The sequence below is a fragment of the Anser cygnoides genome, chromosome 17 (genome assembly GCF_040182565.1).
Source record: "Anser cygnoides isolate HZ-2024a breed goose chromosome 17, Taihu_goose_T2T_genome, whole genome shotgun sequence".
NCBI classification, from domain to species: domain Eukaryota; kingdom Metazoa; phylum Chordata; class Aves; order Anseriformes; family Anatidae; genus Anser; species Anser cygnoides.
Window position 1 is genome coordinate 12266056 of NC_089889.1, and position 20294 is coordinate 12286349.

The 20294-nt window shown below is 56.0% G+C and overlaps 1 long non-coding RNA gene across 4 annotated transcripts; it reads left to right on the forward strand.

Annotated features, from left to right (window-relative positions):
• Nucleotides 1-45: 45 nt before the first annotated feature.
• On the forward strand, nt 46-19483 carry LOC106031373 (uncharacterized). Of its 4 annotated transcripts, none has more exons than XR_010825565.1 (5): nt 46-478; nt 1982-2049; nt 9169-9265; nt 9386-10663; nt 17286-19483. It is a non-coding gene; the product is annotated as an uncharacterized lncRNA (long non-coding RNA). The 4 variants fall into 4 exon arrangements; XR_010825564.1 differs by lacking the exon at nt 17286-19483 and adding an exon at nt 10762-12795; XR_010825566.1 differs by lacking the exon at nt 17286-19483 and having other exon boundaries at nt 9386-9454; nt 10447-10544.
• Nucleotides 19484-20294: the final 811 nt, after the last annotated feature.

The following is a 20294-nucleotide window of genomic DNA, read 5'->3' on the forward strand; positions in this document are numbered from 1 at the left end:
CTTCTCTTGCTTGCCCTTGATATCCCCCAAGGATGGAGAGGGACGGGGGGGCCCCGGTGATGCCACGCGCGAGCGAGCGCGGCGCGAGGAGGGGGGGTTTGGAGACCCGCTGCAGCCCCCGGCCCCAAATCGGGCTGTGTGGGGTGTGTATGGGGTGGGAGGGGATGACGGGGTGAGCTGCGGGTCCTGCATCCTGCCCCTGCCTCCATGTCATGGTCCCTGTATGCCACTGGGTGCCTGTCACCGGATTGTCCCCACGCGGGGTGGCACGGGGCGTTGCGGCAGGTCCTGGGCTGGTTCTGGGGCAGGAGGGCTCTGGGCAAGGCTTTCCTTTAGCCATGCCGCCACCACCCACCCCATAACCAGCTGCCAGGGTGAGGGACGTGCCCCAGGTGTCCCCGTGTCCTACTGCATTGATGTCCACCAGATGTGGGCCACCGAAAGTCCTCCTGGTCCGACCCAGGCTCTGCAAAACCAGGTAGGGTCAGAGGTCTGGGAGATATGGGTGGGAGGTCTGGGAGGTCTGGGTGGGAGATTTGGGAGATACGGGTCGGAGATTTGTGAGATCTGGGTTGGAGATTTGGGATTTCTGGGTCAGTGATCCAGGAGATCCAGGTCAGAGATCCGGGAGATCTGGGTCGTTCCCCCAGCACGAGGGGGTCAGCCGGGGATTACACCCCCCGAGAGTTCAGCTCCCCTGCTCCGCCACCACCACCTCCATGGGAATTAGATGCCCTGACAAAGCTGGCTTTTTTTGGATGGAAACTGCAAGCTCATGTCCTGGCTGGAGGTGCCTCTCTGCCCCCCAAAGCTTTGCCCAGGGCAGTTTAGGGACGTCCATCTCCACTCATCCACCAGCCCAAATGCTCTTCTTTGAAGTGCTAACAAGTGAACCCCCCCCCCCGGAAGTTTTTGCCCTGGATATTTCCCTGATGACGAGCCCCCCAACCTCTCCGTAGGAGGCTGCTGGAGCCTCCTGGATCACCTGGGAAGAAGGGAGCTGCTGCCTTCCCCCGGGAGCACCAGTTGCTGGGGCTACCCATCCATTAACCTTCATCAACTCAAATATTTATTATTCATATTACCCCAAAATGTGCTAAAAAGATGAAAAAAAAAGGGAATTAATGCGCCAGATCTTGCATCCACCTTTTAGCTTATTACGGTGCTAAAGCAGTATTAACATTTACAGTCTATGAGCTCTGCTTTGCTTGTGCCTGAGGCCAGGGGGTTTAAGCCAGTGCCGAAGTTAATAGCCAGGCTGGTTAAAAAAACCCATAATGTCATAAACTGGGAATTTTATTCGGGCTGTGGCCACTGGCTCTTTCCTACTGAGAGGCGAAGCAGCTCTCTCCGTGCGCTTCGGCCCCGTTGCCTGCTCCAGCGCCTTCCTGCTCCCTCAAACACAACCAAAATTAGGTGAAATTGTGTTTTATTCCTCGGTGCTGATGAGCCAAAGAGCACCACATTTGCCACAAGACAACGGGTTCGGATGCTGGCCGAGAAGCCCCATCCCCTCCCGGGACGAGGAGCTGCCACGGATGAGTTTTCCAGCCAGCATCTGTATTCATACCAAAGGACACCTCTTAATTTCACGTGGGTGCTGAGCTAGCACCCTGCCCAAGGCATCACCTTGGTGAAACAAGGCACTAATGGCCCTGAGCAGCCTCACCTGGGGCCTCCACCCACGGCTGGGGTCTATTTAAGCCCAGACCTGAGCCTTCATTCACTTTTTGAGTTTTGCTGGTGGTGTGTCTACTTCAGCCTTGCCTGCGTGTGGCCACGAACTTTCTCGCTGAGGACCTCAGCCCATGGGGTGACCTGTTTTGCACCTATTTTTTTGCTGCAGACCTACCTGATGGTCACTGGGCTGTGCTGCTGGGCACGACCCTGCCTGATATATTGCTGGGAGGGTGAATTGCAGCAGAGCTCACGCTAACCCTAGCTGCTCTGTCTCCTAGCCTGATGGTTTTTCTTTCCACAGTTCCACTTGTGGTGGCACCAAGTCCCTTGGAGCTAGGATTCACCTCCTGGCATCACTGGAGACCTGAGGTAGGCGAATAGGTGGGCTGTGAATTCCCTTGTGGGATCCCCCTGAGCCCAGCCTCCATCCCCTGGGACAACCACAGGCGCTTTCTGGCTGTTCATGCTTACACCCACCCCTTAAGTCCCTGTGCATGGTGCCAGCACATCACTGAGCCTGCTCACAGGACTCCAGGAGAGCCCTTGAAGCTGAGGAGCAATGTTCTCTTCCCAGAGGATGAAATTAAGTCTCAGCTTTTTGGGCTTATTTCTTCTGTGGCTATTTTTTTTTTTTTTAGCAGAGCCACACAGGCTGTGAAAACAGAGCAGAGTCCTATTTGAAATTCAGAGGGCACCGTCAGCCCATGTCATTGGCAGAGAATAAATAAATACCTCCTCTGAGCAAGTCAGGAGTGATGTGTCGCTGGGCTCATTCAAGGTCGCACCCGTAAACATGCGGTGGAGGCAGGAAGCAGACCCCAAGGGGGCTGGATCTGCAGACCCCAAGGGTGATGGATCTGCGATCCAGCCCTCGCTCCCCTGCCAGACAGAAATCTGTAGGATTTCTGCAGGATAGCGCAGGATAATCTGCAGGAATGCCAGGCACACATGGCCCTCAGTCTGGGGGGTCACTGGAGATGCCTGTGTGCCTCTGCTCGTGTCCTCCCCAGGTGATGGGGGGCTGAATGGGGACACGTGGGAATATCCATGGGCTTTTGGGGGAGCTGGTTTTGCAGTGTGCTGTGCGCCACCCAGCGTGTTGTCCAGGTGAGGTTTGTCCATAAGGTGCTGCTGGATCCCAGTCCTGAGGATGCCCCACTCCCCATCAGGTCCTGGTGTGACTGGGCGGTTTCTGAGGGTCTGTGTTTGGGGTCTTCCTCCATCCCCAGTGCTTAACCTGGGGGAAAAGCGACCAGAGGGGGAGACCCCACCAAAAAAAACCCTCCCTGCTCCTCCTGCGCTAGGGCTCAGACCCCAGGTCCGAGGCTGCTCGGCTCCGAGTCTCCGTGGCGCTCCTCACCCTTTGACGAATCCTGGCATTTGCGAAGTTATTATACCTCATTATGGATTGGATTTTAATCTACTGTAAATAGTCCTACCATTATAGTGTCATAAGAAGCAATTAGCCCCCCTGCTTGCTTCTATGCATGAGGGGAAAGCTTTAATATCACGGAACTGCGAGGGCTTGATGGGGCTGAAGCCTACGTTCATGCAGGCGGAGGCTTGGCTCCGTGGTGTTAACCTGCTCCGTGCCTGCCCAGAGATGTCCCCTCCGTGCCTTCAGGTGTCCGACGGGAACATCTCCGGAGCTCCTGGGTTGATTTCCACCCGGGACCTGTCCCCTTCTTCGGGTGTGCCTAGCGGCACAGATGGAGATCTCCTTTCAGTGGGCGAACACAGTTTGGGCCGGTGATAAATTGTGGTTTCCTCACCTTGCCCCTAGCCCAGTCCCAAAGGGGATTATCGTCTGCAGGGCTGAGAGGCGTCCAGAGTCCAGTCCCTGCCTTGCCTCGCCTCAGGGTGATTATTTCCAGTCTCGGCGAAGCTCTCCTCCTTCGTGGTGTGGGAGAAATTCATTATCTGGAGCTGGCGTGCTCGCAGGGTTAGAAATGAGCCCTACCTGTTTGGAGTCCTGTGTCACCTGGAGCTGGAGGGAGCCTGGGCGCTGGGATGTCATGGCCGTCCCCACTGGGTGACGTTGTGTGATTAATAACAGCCCCGGGTTAATGGGGTTTTAATGGTCCTCCAGCAGCAGGGAGGGGGGAGGCGTGCTCAGCCCCGAGCCAGCAGGGTTGGGGGCTTGGTCCTTGTTTTGAGGGGAATCCGAGGCGGTTTTGTGCTTGGTGCTGTGCGTGCAGATGGCCGTGGTGTGTGTGTGTGTTGGGCAGCACGGGCAGAGCTAGAGGTGTTTGGGGCTGGGGAACCGTGATGGAGACACCCACCCGTGACCGTAGCACGGTGCATGATGGATGCAAGCATTTGACACCATCCCCAGGCCCCCGTGCCCACCCTTACTCCGTTTCCAGCAGCAGAGGATCCCTGCAGCGGGGATTTAGCTGCAAAAAGCCTTTCCTTGCCTTCTCCAAGGGTGGCCCATGGAGGGGCCAATGCTCTGTCCTCACCTCCAGGGTCCTCGCGGGCCCCCGCTGCAGCGAGCACTCCTGCTCGTGGGGGTTTGCCCCAGAAAAATGCCCCCCAAGTCCTTTCTTTGCAAAAGAAGCCGGCTGCCTGTTAATTACATGAGCCTTCTCATGGGCAATTGAGCTGGCTGTGTGTGTGTGTGTGTGTGTTCACGCTGCCTGCAAGCCCTTGCCTGATTCATGCTCACAGGTGACTGAAACGAAGCCAAATTTCTGCAACAAAGCAGAGCAGTGCTGGCTGTGCCCACCTGCATCCGGGCAGCATCCTTCCTCCCGGTGGCCACCTGGGCCCCAAACCCAATTTTTGAGCCCTGCGATGATTGCCCCTCTGGCTGAGATGCTGCAGAGCCCCCGAGGGCTGTGCCTGTTACCTCCCCTCTCTCTGCCTTGCTGTTATCCATCTGAATATTTTAATCCTTGCGGGGCGAGCAGCACGCTCCCCCCTTTCCAAACAACCTTCCCTCTCTTATCTGCCAAAAGCAGGGCCGAGCTGTCGCAGGCTTTGGGTGAGCCCCATCGTGGAAGGAGCTTAAAGCAGGAGCAGCATCCCCGCCCTGTGCACGGAGGGGGCCGGGGAAGGAGGGAAGCATCTCGTAATTACAGGGTACGAGGCGGTGATAAAATGATAATGGGCGAGTTCTGACCCGGCCAGGCCAGGTCGGCGAAGCTGTGAAATAAATTTAGCAAAAGAGCGAGGGCACGGGGGGGCTCCCAGGCTGGTTTGTGAAATGCCGGTTTCACAAACACGACATAAATTGGACTGCAAACATCTAATTAACCTTTCTGCTTATTTTTTGTTGGGAAAGGTGACGGAGCCCAGCCGAAGCTGGCACTGCAGCGTGGTCTCCCCTTGTGCTGGAGGAGAGGGGAGGGAGATGCTGACGGGCTCCTTGCCCAGGGACAAAAATCCTCCAGGCTTCCCCGTCCTGGGGTGGAAGCGGAGTGTGATCCCTGCCCTTGCTGTGGAAGGAGAAGGTGCTGGTGTTGTCCCCCCTGTATTTCTTTGTTCTTTGTTGTGGGGACCTCCCTGATCGCAGCAGGTGAGGATGTCCTGTGGTGTCCCTGTGCCACGGGGCCATCACCTCCGGATCCGACCCAGCCCCTTCGTAGAGCAGGGCAAGGGCAGGAGCACGTCCCTCCATGCTTTTCCATGGGATCCAAGGGCTGCTGCTTATCTTGCTCGAGGGCAATGCTCCGCATGGCTTTCAGAAGCCTGTGACACCCCCCCCCCCCCCTTGCAATCCCCTCACTGCCTCCTGTCTCCCCCTCGCCCCAACCCCTTCTCTTTTTCACCCCACCTTCCCCCAGGGGCATCCAGCCAGTGCAAGCGGTCCCCTGGCAGCAATGATGAAGATGGATGTCTGATTGATTCTCTCTCCTCTGTGCAACCCCCCTCTGCAGCCCCCCCCCCTTTTTTTTCCCCTCGTCCCCCCCCTTTTCCATGCCCTTCTGGCAGAAAATTAAAAGGCTATTTGTTAAAGGGTGAAAGCCCTCAGGTGCAGCCCCCGGCTGGACAATTTGTCTCCATGAAAAGGATGCTATTATGAGAGCGGCTGGATCCAGGAGGAGGGGAGGGGGGGAGAATTTGCCAGGAGAGACGGGGGGGTGTTGGGGAGGGGGAAGGAGGCATCTCGGAGGGACAATGCGGCTGGGCTGGGGGGGCTGTGAGATTGCCAGGGCTGGCTGTCCCCCCCGGCCGGGCTGTGGTTCGGGGAGGGGGGAAGGAAGGGAGGCTGATCCTCCTGGGGTGAGGATGGTGGTGGGCAGAAGTGCCTCCTGCCAGTGGTCCTCTGTGTTTCCTTGTCAAAGGGGATGGAGAATGGGCCAGGGTGGGTTTTGGGATAGCTGCTGGGGAGCTGTGCCAAACCCTGTCAGTTCCTGGGGCTGGCCATCCCTTCCTCTGCTCCAGGGATGATGATGAGGAGGAGGAAGAAACGTACCCGTGGGTCTCTTGTGCAGTGATTCCACCAGCTGAATGTCTGTCTGTCTGCAGATCTGCCCCAAGGTGCCATCCCTCCCTCCATCCCAGCATGAATTTTTTGTCCACGACTCCAACCGCCCAGCTCTTCATCATCCTTCCTCTCCATCACCGAGCCCTCGTTTGTCTGCCCGCTCCTCTCTGATTTTAGGCTTTAACACGAGGACCCCTCTGAGGATCTGTGCTACTCTTCCAACAAGGAAGAACCCCACAGAGCGGGGGGAGCCCCCAGCCCTTTCCCTCTCCAAAATATTGTAAGGCTCCAAACTGGGAGAGGCTGAACACCTCTGAGCTCCTCCGGGAGAGACCAGGGCAGGAGTGAGACCTGCATCCACCAACAGCTTCCTGCAGCTGCTGAGAGCTTGGTGTGGCTCCTGGAGGTGGTGGCAGGGGAAATATTGCTGGGCAGAGGGGCTGGTGGCATGGGGTTTTGTGCAGAGGAGATGATGTGCGCTGGTTGTGCCCAGCTCCTGTTGCAGAAAAGGACCTGGAAGGGCAAGGAGCAGCCCAGTATGGATCAAAAGGGGCTCTGCTGGACCCTCAGGTATGGCCAGGGCTCAACACGCAGTTCCCAGCTCTGTGCCTCGACCTGGGGGTGCCCAGCCCTGGGTTCTGCTCCCTCAGGACACGAATGCAGCCCATGCTGCAGGTGGGAGCGTGTCTGTGGGCAGGATGAGGAGAGAATGGGGTGGCCAGGTGCTGACCTCCATCTGCAGGAGATCACGAGCTGATGAGATGTGTTTTCCCCATTTTGTGATGCTCCTCCAAGCAGGGATGCTGCCTCCTCCCATGGGCATTGGTGCTCCGGTGTGTGCTCTCCTCTCCTGGCATCTCCTGAACCCAGCTGAAATAGATTACAGCCTAAGATTTAATGATTCAGCGTTTCTGTTGCTGCTGATTTACTGAGTGATGCTCAACTTTTTATCAGCTGAAGAACTGCTTGGCCATCAGGAGCTGCAGGCGGCTGCGGAGGGAATTAAATAATAATATCTTTGGGATGTAAAGATGGATGGGTCGGATGCAGCAGCACAACCGTCTCAGCAGCGAAGTAAAGGTCAGGATGGGAGCTAAAAGAGGAAGGAGGGAGTCTCCGCTTGCTTCTGCAGCCTGCCAACACTAACGCAGGCTTAACCCATGTGCATGCCAATGTCTTTGTGCACTTATTTTAAATTTCTCCTTGCCAGAATGGCCTGTGGTTTGATCCAGGGGTACAAGTGATGTGTTGGCCAAGTTTGTGTGATGGGCAGCAGCGTCCGAACCTGTGATGCAGAGCAAAGGCAGGGGCTTTCCAGAGGGATATGCAGTGCCTGTCCCCGTGCACAGGTGCTGGGGCAGGTGGAGAAAAGCAGGCTGAGGGCTGGATGACTCCAGAGCAGCAGGAAATGTTGCTGGGGACACACAGGTTTGCAGGGAGGCTGTGAGCAAAGGGGACAACTGGCAGGAGCCTGAGCACAGCCGGTGCCACGTCTCCCCTCCGAGCTGGCCCAGGTGAGGTGAGCGTGGCGCTGCTCTGGAAAAATGGGAAAAGAAAAATAAAAATAATAAAATGGCCCAAATCCAAAGGCGAGGGCTCTCGGGAGACGGCGCAGAGCTGCTCAGTGCCGGTGCCTGAGAACTGTGAGGAACGTGAAGTGGAAACCAATGAAGCGTGGGGAGCGCGGCACGGCGCAGCCTAATTGAGGGACAAAACCCGAGCAGATGGGCGGCCCTGCCCACTGCCCCCAGACCCCCGGGGGGGCCGGGACCACCCCGTGCCCACAGCCTTCTCCTGTCCTCATCTTCCTCATCATCCCTGCTGGCTTGTCTCTAGGTCCTGGAGGTCTGGTTTAGCTCGTGGTGTGGCTGTGAAACTATGGGGAAGCGAGGAGGGTGGGCTCGGGGGTCCCATTGCCCATGTGGGGCTGCTCTGCAGGTGGGCACTGCCCCCCCCCCACCGTTCCTCCAGCCCTGGCTGTGGGGAAGCCTAATGAATCAGTGCTGATTAAACACTTTCAGGTAATCAGATAAAGGCGCCATAAAAGCGTGTTGCGGTGGTGATGATGCGCTTTATGGTGAGGAGAAAGCAGTGATCCCAAATAAAAGCCCAAATTAAGGCAGGGGGAGGTCTCCAAAGGTGGCTTCAGATCTGGGGCAAGCTCCATGTTAAGGGCACAAAAGCATTCAGGCCTCTGCCAGGCTCCCACCTCTCCTCAACCCGCGTCTCCTCTTGACCTCCCCGCTCCTCTCCGGGAGCCTTCCTGCTGGAGACGGAGATTAATCACCTCCCACGCGGCCCCGTGGGCTTCCCCCATCTGATAACGTGTGAAGGAGGCTGACAGGGCCTGCTGAGGCTCCGGCAGCTTTCTCTTCTCCCTGCCTTCCCTCCCGAGCCCTGGCAGCACATCCATGAGGCCACCGCATCCCCAGCTTCGCTGCCGGCCTCGTACCTTGACTCACAGCACCCAGCCTTTAACCTCGCCCTGCCAAGCCCACTGCTAACCCGTGCCACTAAGCTCTGCATCTCCACATTTCTTGAAGATTTCCAGGTTTGTTGGCACAACCGCATCCCTGGGCAGCCTGTTCCTAGGCTGCACAATCCCTTCAGTAAAGAAATTTCTCCTGATATCCAACCTAAACCTCCTCTGGTGCAACCTGAGGCCCTTTCCCCTCATCTTATCGCTTGGCTGGGAGAAGGGCCTGAGCCCTACCTTGCTACAACCTCCTTTTAGGTAATTTAAAGTGCAATAAGGTCCGAGCCTTTTCTGCAGGCTGAACAACCCCAGCTGCCCCTCACAAGACATGTTTTCTAGACCCTTCCCCAGCTTTTTTGCCCTTCTTTGGACACCTTTGGACACATCCACTCGCTCATGGCCGGCAGTGCCCCAGGCTGCATGGACGGGGCTCTCATCCTGTGCCTCCTCCCCGGTTCTGGACCCTTTGGGGTTGCTAACTAGGGAGGTGATTTCCATTTATTATTTTACTCAGGTGACTAAAACAATTTTCTCCCCGCACCAACAAGGGTTTTCTTTTTCTCCTTTCCCATCAGTGCAGATGAAGCCTCCAAACTTGTTTCACCTCAAGGTTGAAAGCACGGAGATGAAATGATCCAACTCCTCCAGCGTGCTACCTGTTAGAAACTTTCATTTAGGTAAGCTGGTTTGCCAGATTTGGCAAGAATTTGTACCTTTCCCTTGAATTCCCTATCCATCCTGAGACAGCGTTTTAAAGAATAATGGAGGATTTGTCCTAAAAAATAATAACCTTCCAGGCTGGAATCCACTGGGTCTTCCACCCTGGCACAACACCCGGAGGAATGGGTTTTCATCCTGCTAACAAAGTGAGCCCCGAGGTCCTTCCGAACCCCGTAAAAAGGTCCTTCTGAACCCCATAAGACTTGGGATTTCTTTAGCTTTGAGTCACCGGAGCAGGAAAACTTGTGTTCCCCATCGGTGTGCGTCCGTCCTCATTAGGACAGGGGGACGGGGGGGGGGTTGTGGGTCTGCTCCTTTGTCCCGGCCCCGCGTTTCATCCCCCGCCGCCCTACGTGGGCCGGGGGAGCGCCGCGCGGGGTCATGTTTGTTGTGTTTCCAGGAAGCCCCTCCAGAAAAAACATCCTCGGAGCACAGAGGTTTCCCTTCTGCCAGCACACAAATGAACCCCAAACAGAGCCCGCTTCAAAGCCGCCGCCTAATGAGCCGCTCCCCACCCCGGTGCGACGAGGGCCCTAACGAAGCCTCGGCAGGACAAAGGCGCCAGCTTTGCTTTTTGAGCTTGCTCAGCGGAATTAAAAAAAAAAAAAGAGGTAGAAGAGGGGGCAGGGAGCGGGGATGCCGGCACAGGAGGGGCTGATCCTTTTCCTCGGTGCCCCCTGGCACGTCTCCTCCACTGGGGCCCACGTCCCGAGCCAACCTGAGCACCCCGAAGCCCCCCCCGAGCATCCCGTGGAGATTGGGGTTTGTGGGACCGGCCCCGGTGTGCTGGGGGCTGCCAATATTGTCTGTAATCCCCCTTCTGCATCAGCCAGCTGAAGCCTCCTGGCCCCAAAAGCCTGCGGCAGGTGTAGGAACCAGCTAAGGGAAAACAAGGACGGCGGCAAATGCTGGCTGCAGAGCCCTGATGAAGATCCTAGACAGGGAACAGGCTCACAGGTTTTTCCTCCCGAAGTATTTTAGGAGGGAAAGCATCCAGAAATGTTCATTCTGCAAAAGTTTTCTTTTGATGATGCATTTTTTTTTTTTTTTTTTTGGATGGCAGATAATGTTTCTTCCCATGTTTTTTCTGGTTTTGCTCGCAAAAAAATGTTGTTTTCCTACTTTCTTTTATTCACAGCGTTATTTTTGTCTGGCTGAGGAAGCATTTTCTGCCACAGAAATGTGAAACAAACCTAAAAATAATGCAACTCTTGGCCGCGCTCTGCAGTTCCTGGCGCCACGTGGAAATTTTCCCGTCCAGCGAGCAGCGAGGGAATTTCCCCCGGGACCAGATCCCCCTGGCGCACCCAGAACTGCCACCGCTGGCTCGGTCGAAGGGGATCCCTGTGCCTGAGGTAGGTCCCTGCCCGGGTGCAGAGCTGCCCGGAGATGCATTTTTGGGGCTGCCCTACTCCCTGCAGCCCTTCCCAGCTCTTCCCATCCATCTTCCCAGGCTCCGGGCGATGGATGGAGCCACCAGCCCCGCAGCAGAGGTGTTGATGCCATTGATCAGCTCCAGCACTGATTTCCCCCCCTCTTCTCCCTGATGTATTTTCCTCTTGGCTGGGGAATAAATAAATATAAGTGGCCGGCACTGTGTGTCCGGAGGTGGTCGGGCTGTGGGGTTTCCCTGGGGAGCGCATTGACCAAAAGCATCCCCTCATCCTTCCATCCGTGGTGGAGAGCTGAGCATCAAGCCCTGTGTCTCTGGGGATGGAGTGGCTGCGTGGCCATGGGCTGAACGATGCTGGGGTGGGGATTTAGGTCGCAATTTTAAGTGGTTTGCAAAGCCCTGGGTTGAGGTGGGGATTCGGGTTGCAATTTTAAGCAGTTTGCAAAGCCCACCGTGAGTTGGAGCAGGCAGCGGTGGCTTCCTCGGGACACATCCCGTGCTCAGCCCATATGGGGCTGATCCTAAAACACATCCCAGCCTGGCGAGCCACGGGAAGGCGGTCTGGTGGTGCTGGGGCTGCTGTCTGCATCTCTTCCCAAGAAATGAACCACGGCTGGAGGTGAGCACACGTCCCCATCCCACCCCATCCCTGGCATCCCCCTGTCCCCACCGGACTGGGACGGACTCAGCCGCTAGGATGGGTTAAAAACAAGCATGCGAGCAGCCCCCCCCCCCCCTCCCCATGCTCAGAGCCAAGGGAGGAACAAAACCCTGCAGCAAAGGGCCCTCGAGCGAGTAATCTCTCCTTCAGATGTGTCCCAGCATCCCTCCGCCATGCGCGGCCCCGGCAGCCACCACTTGAATTAGCACCCAAGGATTATGGGAGCCACAGTCATTAATCTAGGTGACAAACAGGACTCTGAAGGAATATTTGCACCCCGAAATTGAAAAGATTAGGCCATATTTGTCAAGGATTGGTAGGCTTTATCGCCTCCAGAGCAGATGCTGTTAAATATTCATGAGCTGCATAAGTGGGAGAAGACCTCGCTAGGCCTGATGACTTTCAGAGAGAGGAGGGAAGGGGGGGGACAGGGACGGGGGGGACACGGTGGCATCGGCACGCTGAGGTGGCAGGGGGCTGCTCTGCACCACCAGGGGCGTCGTGGCAGCAGGGGGTGGCTGCAAGCCCGGCCTGGGGTCCCTGCTGTCCCCAGAGCCAGCCCGGAGCTGGGTCCCCTGAAAGGTACTGAGGTGCTGGTGGGCCACCAGGCTGGATGTCCCCACGTGTGTCCCCTTGGTTCTGGGGATGGCCTCTGGTTTGGAGGTGGCCCCCCAAATTGTCAGTCACCCTCAGGGGCATCACAGCCCTGCTTGGTGGTGTTGATTGATTTTGGGAGCCCGGCTCCATCCCATCCGGGTTCCTTTTTCTCTTAGGATTTGCAGTCCCCATCGGCTCCTGCTTGGGCACAGCCCTGCAGCCACCTCCTCTGCCCCACCGCAAAGACTTGCAGAACCCAAATCCTTGCCTTCTGCCTCCAAAACGCACTGCATCCCGCGGTGCAGAGGCAGGCTGGAGGCGGAGAGAGGTGAGGATGGTGGGGAGGAAGAACTGCAAGAGCAGTGGGAGGATGGAGAGGTGGGAGAGGACCTGGAGGAGGAAATGGGTTCAAGAACCTGGAGGTGATGGAGGAAAGCAGCTGGGGAGGGGAAATATGGGAACAAGATGGGGGAGGGATGGACGGATGCTCAGGACTAGACAAAAAATGAAGAATGATGAAAAAGTAAGTAGGAAAAACGTGCACAGTCATCTCCTTCACCTCCTGACCCTCAGTCTCCCCCAAATTTAAGAGCAGCTTCCCCCCGAGCTGGTGAGGCCCCTGCAGACCCCAGACCTGCTCACCCCAGACCCAAGCTGGCACAAAGGACCCGGCACAATGTCATCCCGGAGGCTCAGCTCTCTGCAGCCCCAAATTCCCCCTTTAGCTGGGGTTTTCCAGCACCCAATTCCGGAAATGCCGAGCTGCTGGCTCTCCCAAAGGAGCAGCAGAGGTGGGAAGCCCCCCAGCACGGCATCTCCAGCCCTTCCATCCCCGATTTTTTTTGGCAAGGAGGCAGGCAGGACGGGTGGTGCCACGCGGGGGGCCGAGGCCCCCCTGCCCTCCCCAGGTTTCTCTCTGTATCTCCCACGCACACACGCTTGGTCCGGGGCCAGTTTGAACCCAAACTCCGAATCGCAAAGAGCCAGGGAGAATTTTCAGCGCACCAGAAGCCTTGATTTTCAGCCAGCTGTTTCCCCCAGTGTCATTCAACTGATAAAGGGAAAAGCCAGGGCTGGCATTAGGAAAAGCATCTCGTAAGCTGCAAAACCAGCAGAAAAAGACTCCGTTGCCAGGCTTGTGGGGCGACAGACACTTAATTTAGTGCAGTCCAGGGATTTTTTATTTTTTTTTCCTTCAATGTTAGTGGAAAATCCTGATTCATCAAAACCACAGTTCTTTGAAAGAAGGGGTCAGTCCCACTGACGTTTTCACTCAATTTAAAGAAAACCCAAACCAATAAAACCGAATCAGATGACATTTTGTACCCAATCTCTTCCGAAAGGGAAGAAATTTTTCACTGCTCATCCCAAATGCCTTTTACACGCGAAGTGTGCGGCCGCCTATGGTAAAAAGAGATGGCAGCTCCAAACTTGCGGAACTGTCAGAAGCTGTTTTCATGACCCCACAAGGAGGTTTAGGTTGGTCTGAAGGGCACCCAGAGTTCCTCTCCCGCAGACACCTCTGTTTGTCACTACTTTGGGTGTGCTGCATGCTGTGAACCCACCCAGCAGCGCTGTGGCCAGGCGCTGCTCCTGGCATAACTTCAACTACGCAGGGGGAAAAAAAAAGAAAGAAGATAAAAGCACTGGAAATGCTGCATCACCTGCTGCCCCAATCCTCGTCTCCACCTCAGCCTCCGGGAGATGTCCAGGTTTGGGTTCAGGCTGGGGTTTGCCCGGCCCCACTCCATCCCACCTCCGCTCCCCAGACCCCCCCCAGCCTCGGCGCGATTTAATGTCTCGCCGATCTGTCCCTATTTGACAAACAGGTGATTTTGCTAATGAGGAATAAATGAGATTCACAGGATGAGAGAAAGGGAACAGCAGCTGTCGTGAGTGCAGGATGTGCTGGCTTTATTAAAATAATATATGGCCACATGCTTGGTATTAGGGCTCGCAGTTTGAGAACTCCCATCTCCTCCCTCCCCGCTCCCCCCGCCCCAGGTCTCCCCTCCCCTCTCTCATCCCCGTCCCTTTTCCTGGAACATTTTCCAATCAGCAAATTACTGGCTGGAGAGCCCAGGCCCTCCCAGGCCATGCATATGAAATACGGCCTCACGTGGCCGCGGCTGGGCTGGGGAGGCAGGGAAGATGTGTGCAGACGTGTGTGTGCGCACATGGATGCGTGTGCACATGCGTGTGGAGGAGGCAAGGGGAGGGGAAGGGTGGATTTTGGTGCTCTGGAGGATTTGTGTGCTCGGTGATGGACGCTGGTGGAAGAGCAGGTGGTGCACGGAGAGTTTTGGGCAGCAGGAGGAGGCTCCTTCGGGCACGGGGACACGGCTGGTGGCTCTGGAAGGAGATCCAAGGATTGGTGGCACAAAATCTGACCCCGGGCTCTGGGTACGGGGTCAAGGAGCGCATTGGATGGCCCTGGGTGGGGCAGGAGGATTTGCCATCCCATGCTCTGTGTTAGTGCCCCCTCGGGACATAAACACGCTGTGAGACAAAGCTCAGAGCACTGTTCTCAGGAGTATGGTCTGCAGGCAAATATTTAGAGCCAAAGGGTTTTTCTTGTTACTCAGCTGGGAGGACGCTTTGGTGAGAGGTGACGTAGAGGGGGGAAGGAGAAGTTTGCCTTATTCCCTCTGTAAAATTCCCTGGCACTTAAAGAAGAAGGAAGAAACCTTATTTTTTTCCGAAATCCTTTCCCTATGTTTCTAACCAAAATTTCCAGTCTTACCTGTGGTGGGTTTTCTTGAGCTACCTCCCCAGTAGCTTGGGAAGTGGCAGGCTCGGAATAGCCCCGGTTACAAAAAAGACACAGAACAGGTATTATTTTTCTGCAGGTTTTCAGGGCTGGGGCTTTGTTGACCTCCTCTCCAGGTAAGCTTTGAGCAGCAGGGAGGAAGGTGCTTCCTCGGCCAAGCAGGAATACCCTGGCAGTTTTAGCTAGAAGGCAAAACGTAATCTGAAAGGGACAATTCTGATTTGGAGTAGCAGGAAATGACACAGTTTTAAAACAATATTTCTGTGATACCAGAAGCCCAAGAATAAAGAAGAGACAGACTGGCAAAAAAAAAAACCACAACCAAGCAAGAAATCCTCCAACCCATTTTTAAATGGTTGCAATGAAAACAAACTCCCCCCCCCAATAATAGTTTTATGATTGTTCATTAAAAAAATCAATTAATGTAAACGATTCCCCCACTTTTTGTGCAGTATTTCAAGGCGATGCATACTTTCTGCTCACGACTTCTCTCCGTGCAGGTGGTTCTCATCCCAGGAGGGGAAGCAGCTCGCCTGGGGCCAGTGCTCGAGTCCCTCCTGGGGTCGGCAGCTCCGAGCCCCTGCCCCAGTTCAGGCAGGGGGTTCTCCCAGCACGGGGGGTGAACGCACACCCCGGTGCCCCCTCCAGAATGGGCTCAGCAGGTGCCAGGCTCGGATCTCGGGGCTTGGGTCACCCCTCAGGGCAGGGACAGGCAGCGAGCGGCGGGGCGAGCAAACAAGTGCCCCGCGAATAATGGACTCGGTGAGTGACAGCAGAATTGCCGTTTAACAATTTGCTGGGCAAATATTATTTGACCGCTTCTAGAGCCGCTTGAAGAGGACAAACATAACCTCCCCACGCGCTGGGAATAATTCGGTCGGCAAAAGCAGGAGGAGATTCACCAGATGAGTTATTGATGACGGGGGACAGAGGGGTGTCACCGCTGTCACCAAAGCCATCGGCGCAGGTCCGTGTGTCACTGGTGGACCACGGATGGGGCTGGGTGGCCGCCTCCCTGCCTCAGCAGCCCGAATCATGGCCCCATCTCCCCAGGTCGGCCGTAATCCCCATGTCCCCAGTCTCTGGGGGATTAAGCTCCCATATGAATGCTTCTCCCCGCTCTGGGGGGAAGCATCTGGGTCTCTGCATCGGGGGGGAGCTGGGCTGGAGGAGGGGATGGGGCTAGGAGGCATTCCCGCCCCACACGGTGCGGGGCTCGGGAACAAAAAGCCGGAGTTGCATGGAGAGCATCCCCTGCTGAGGCCCCGGGGCTGGCGCCTGCCCCCACTGAGGGGGCTGTGGCATGCATGGCTCCAGGTGCTCCTGCAGCCCAAATTCTCTGCCCGGCATCCTTCACCCGCACCGGGGGGGGGGCTCCGTGTGGCCGTGTGTCCCCTCCAGCTGGTGGCACTGCTCATCCCTCCCTCTGGTGCGGTGGAGGTGCTCTCTGGTTTGGGCCACTCCGTGCCTCAGTTTCCCCAGGGGGTTCCCCAGCCCACCGCCCCTCACCCCGCCGGCCCCGCTCCGAAACCCCTCTGTACTGCTGCCGTCGCGCCGAGCGATTAAACGTAGCATTATCTTATTTATTTTGGCTTGCCTCCTTGCCAGTCCCCTGCTGTAAATTAAATGATTGCTGAGCTAGATTAGCAGAAAGCATATGTGGAAATTACCTTTTAATTTCTTAATTACATTGCACTCACCTGCAGCTCAACCTGCCAGTGTAAGGAGAGTGTGAAGTTAATTTCCATTGATATATTATCTGCTTTCTTATAAATTAGGATCCTATTAGAGAGGAAGCACACCAAGAGCACGTTGTTCCCTGTCAGGCTGTGGATGGGATCTGCTCTTAGGGCTGGCTTACGGAGGCTGGGCTGCCTGTGGGTCACTGAGAAGGGGGTGCCCGTGGATGTTGGTGCACCCTGCAGTGGCAGCGAGTTTTTCTGCGTTCTGTAACCTTGTCAAGGCTGTAGGAAAGGGAATTCCAGGGCCAATATCCTGGGTTTGACCCCGGCTTGTTGTTTCTTAGGGATGTCTTGGCAACAAGCTTTCATCGAGTTGCTTCAGTTGCGGGGTCAAGGCTGGGAAGGGAGCAGTTAGGTGGCATTTCCAATCCCTGGAGCAAACAAATGGGAAAGCCTGATTTCTCTCATTGTTTCCCTTCCTACTGGGCTGTTTATTGAGGCAAGAATGGAGAACCCTAAAACTGATGTTTTAACGTGTCACCAAAATCTTCTGGCCCTCCCACCAGCCACCGAGGCTGGGGAGCAGAGCGAGCCCTGGCAGCACCCATCCGTGCAGGGTGTTAGTGCAGCTCTCAAGAAGCTCATCAGCACCCAAAGCTCCCCAGCACCCATCGGTGGTCTGCTGGGGTCCCTAACTGGGCAGACCTGAGGAGCTGGGAGAGTGTCTCGGTGGTGATCCGTGGTTCTGCACCACTGGTCACTGTTTTGTTTCACGAGGCAGCAGACATGCTTTGTTCTCTCTTCTGGAGACTTGATTTCTTTCTTCTTCAGTGTCTTCCCCTAGTCTGTAATGCTTTTCATGTTCCCTGTGCAGCCTGTGTCAGAGGAAGGAGAGACAGCAGATTGATTTCCTATCATAAACCCCTTCCTGCTGTGAGAAGACCCGTTCCTACGCTGCTTGCAGATGGACCAGCGTTGGAACTATTTTGGGTTGACTTTGTGCCCCAACCTAAGCAGAGGCAGGGTGGCAGAGGGACAAGATAACCTCCAGGTAACATGCCCTGACCCACTGCTGGAGGACAACGTGGCGTGGAGGATAACCAGGCAAATGCCACGGCTCTACTTCCAGAACCACCTCCTCCGACTGGGATCAAACGTCGGAGCAAGCTGAGTGCTTCGTTCAAAGGACTGGTGGGGTCAAGCCTTTTGTTGTAGGCTTGTTTTATGTTACAGGGAGATTCTAGATAGGTCTGTCCTGAGAGCTCCTCTGTTCAATCGGTTTGAGGCGTGCAATGTGTGACCTGGGGGATGAACTGGGATGCTCCTCAGCAGGGTCAGGACGTGGCAACCTGTGGGATTCATCCTGCCGTGGGGCACAGCAGCCCTGCAGGGGGATCCGGCTAGGCTAGGGGAATGGAAATTTTCTAGCAGGAGATGTGGGGTTTTAACAAGGACTAAAGCAAGCCTCTGCCCCTGGGATGGACTAAGGTGCTGAGAAATAGGTGCTGGGGTGGGTTCGGCAGGAGGCTGCCATGGTGTTGGTGGGGCTGGAGGGAAGAGAGGCTGGGGGCTTGGTCAGGCTGTGCTGAGAGGAGGAGAGGAGAGGGGAATAGGCTGGAACAGGGCAGGATCCAGTGGGGTGTAAGGAAATACAGTCACTGTGGGGGTGAATGAGCAGTGCACCGGGGCCAAGGGAGCTGGAGGGATCCCTGTCCCTGGAGGTTTTTGGAACTGACCGGGGAAATCCCTGAGCAACCCAGCCCGAGCCCTGTGCCAAGCTTACTGTGGGCAGAAGGTTGGGTTAAAGACCTCCTGGGGTCCCTTCCCACCTGAAATTCCTGCAGTTCTGTGCTGCTGCTGTGCTGCAGGGGGACGAAACTGCCTCTCGTGCTCTGCCCGGCACGCCAAATCCTCCCGGTGCTTCTCACACTGGACTGAGTGTGAGCGAGTTTCAGAGCCCAGGGCCCGTATTTCTGCTTCAAACCCTGCCGACCACACCTGAAACTCATCAGGAGGTGGCACAGTTCGGTTGCAAAACAATACATTTACTTTACATCTAAAATATCTCGTAAAATCCAAAACAAAGACGTAAGACACCCGATTTCTCCCCTCTGCCCCGAGCCTTGCCTCACTTTACCACGCTGCCGTCGCTTAAAGCTCCTCGTTCCCCACGCAGAGGTCGCGACACCTATTAATCATGCTGAAGAGCCCCTCAATTATCTGAAACCACGATTACCCCAGCCCGTTCCACGTCCCCCGTGACATTTGGATAACTGAGGTTGTTCTGTATTATTATTATTTTTCAATTGTGGTAATTATTGTACATTAAACCATTAGCATTCATTACTCCTACAGTGTGTAATTAGAACAATGGTGGATGGATTGCTACCGACTCTAATGAAGTTTTTATAATTGTAATTTATGGCCGTCAAATTACCTTTCTTAAAAATGAAGCCTAATATTAGCCTCTTAAGTTATGGGGAGGGGGTGGTAATTACTTCTAATTGATGGTTCTTGTTTGCTCTGCCGACGGAGCAACGCCGATCCAGCCCCGCTCCAGGTCTCCACCTAAGAGAGGAGAAGAATTTGTGCAATGTAACCATGCCCCCCGCACCTCGCCAGCCCTGCCCTGTGGCACGGAGCCGTGCTTGGGATGCTCCTGGGCTGGGGGAAGAGCTGGGGGCAGCGGAGGGCCAGGGCAGCAGCTCTGGGGCTGGAAAACGGGAGAGCCCGGAGGATTTAGGGTGAGTGTTATAGTGGGGTGCGTGTTAGAGCGGGGTGGGTGTTGTAAGGTGGGTGTGAGCATTATAGTGGGGTAGGCGTTATAGTGGGGTGGGTGTTGTAAGTAGGGTGTGAGCATTATAGTGGGGTAGGTGTTATAGCAGGGGGTATTATAGAGGGGCAAGTGCTACAGTGGGGTGGGTGTAATAAACAGGGTGTTGAGTGTTATAGAGGGGCAGGCATTTAAGTGGGGTGGGCATTATAAACAGGGGTGGGCATTATAGATAGGTGGGCATTATAGCTGGGGGGGCAGCGAGCATTACAATTGGGGCTGTGAGCATTATAGCCGGGTGGGAGTTATAACGGGGAGGGCGGCGTTATAGCGGGGGGGCTGAGTGTTATAGTGGGGCAGGCATTATAGCAAGGTGGGTACTATGGGGGGCAGGCGTTATAAGTAGGGGGGGCAGGGGGTATAAGTGAGGAGCGGGCGCTATAGCGGGGGGGGCACTATAGGGGGGCAGGTGGCCCTAGAGAGGGGGGGGTGGGCGGTACAGGGCGGTGGGTGGTATGGGCTGGGCTGTCCGTGGTGCTGGCTGCGATGGGGCTGGGCACTCGGGGGGGTAATGGGATGGGGGACCAGGGGGGTCATTTTCACTCAGCCTGCCATTGGGGCTGAAGGGTGTGTGTGTAACGCTGCCCCTTAATTACGTTTCTGTGGTTGTTGTGGTGGTTATGAGTTAAAAATAAGCTGCGCCTTTGCTTTCCCAGCGGGGGGCTGAGTTTTGCTTTAATTGCCTCTGTTTGAATCAATTTAGGCTCAATTATGCTCCTCCTTTCGATGTAATGGAGACGCCTGTGCCCGTCTGGCTGAAGCCCTGCAGCAGGCCGAAGGCTGGGCCTCCATCATGGCCGGCCTCACGGCAGGCCCCAGGCCAGCTCGGGGGGGTCCCGCCATGGCTTCTTCTCCCCCCTGGGTTGTGGGGGGGTCTGTCCCTCAGCAGGGAGGCCTTCGGGGAGGTTAGGCAGCTCCAGGTGTTGGCACCTTTCTGAGCACTAAGCGCTGCCATACGGTCATGTTAGCGCGCCCTGAGATGTGCTGGGCCCTGGAGAAGACCAAGGGAAGGGCCCTCGCCACGAGGGTTGAAGCTTTGGGCTCTGCACC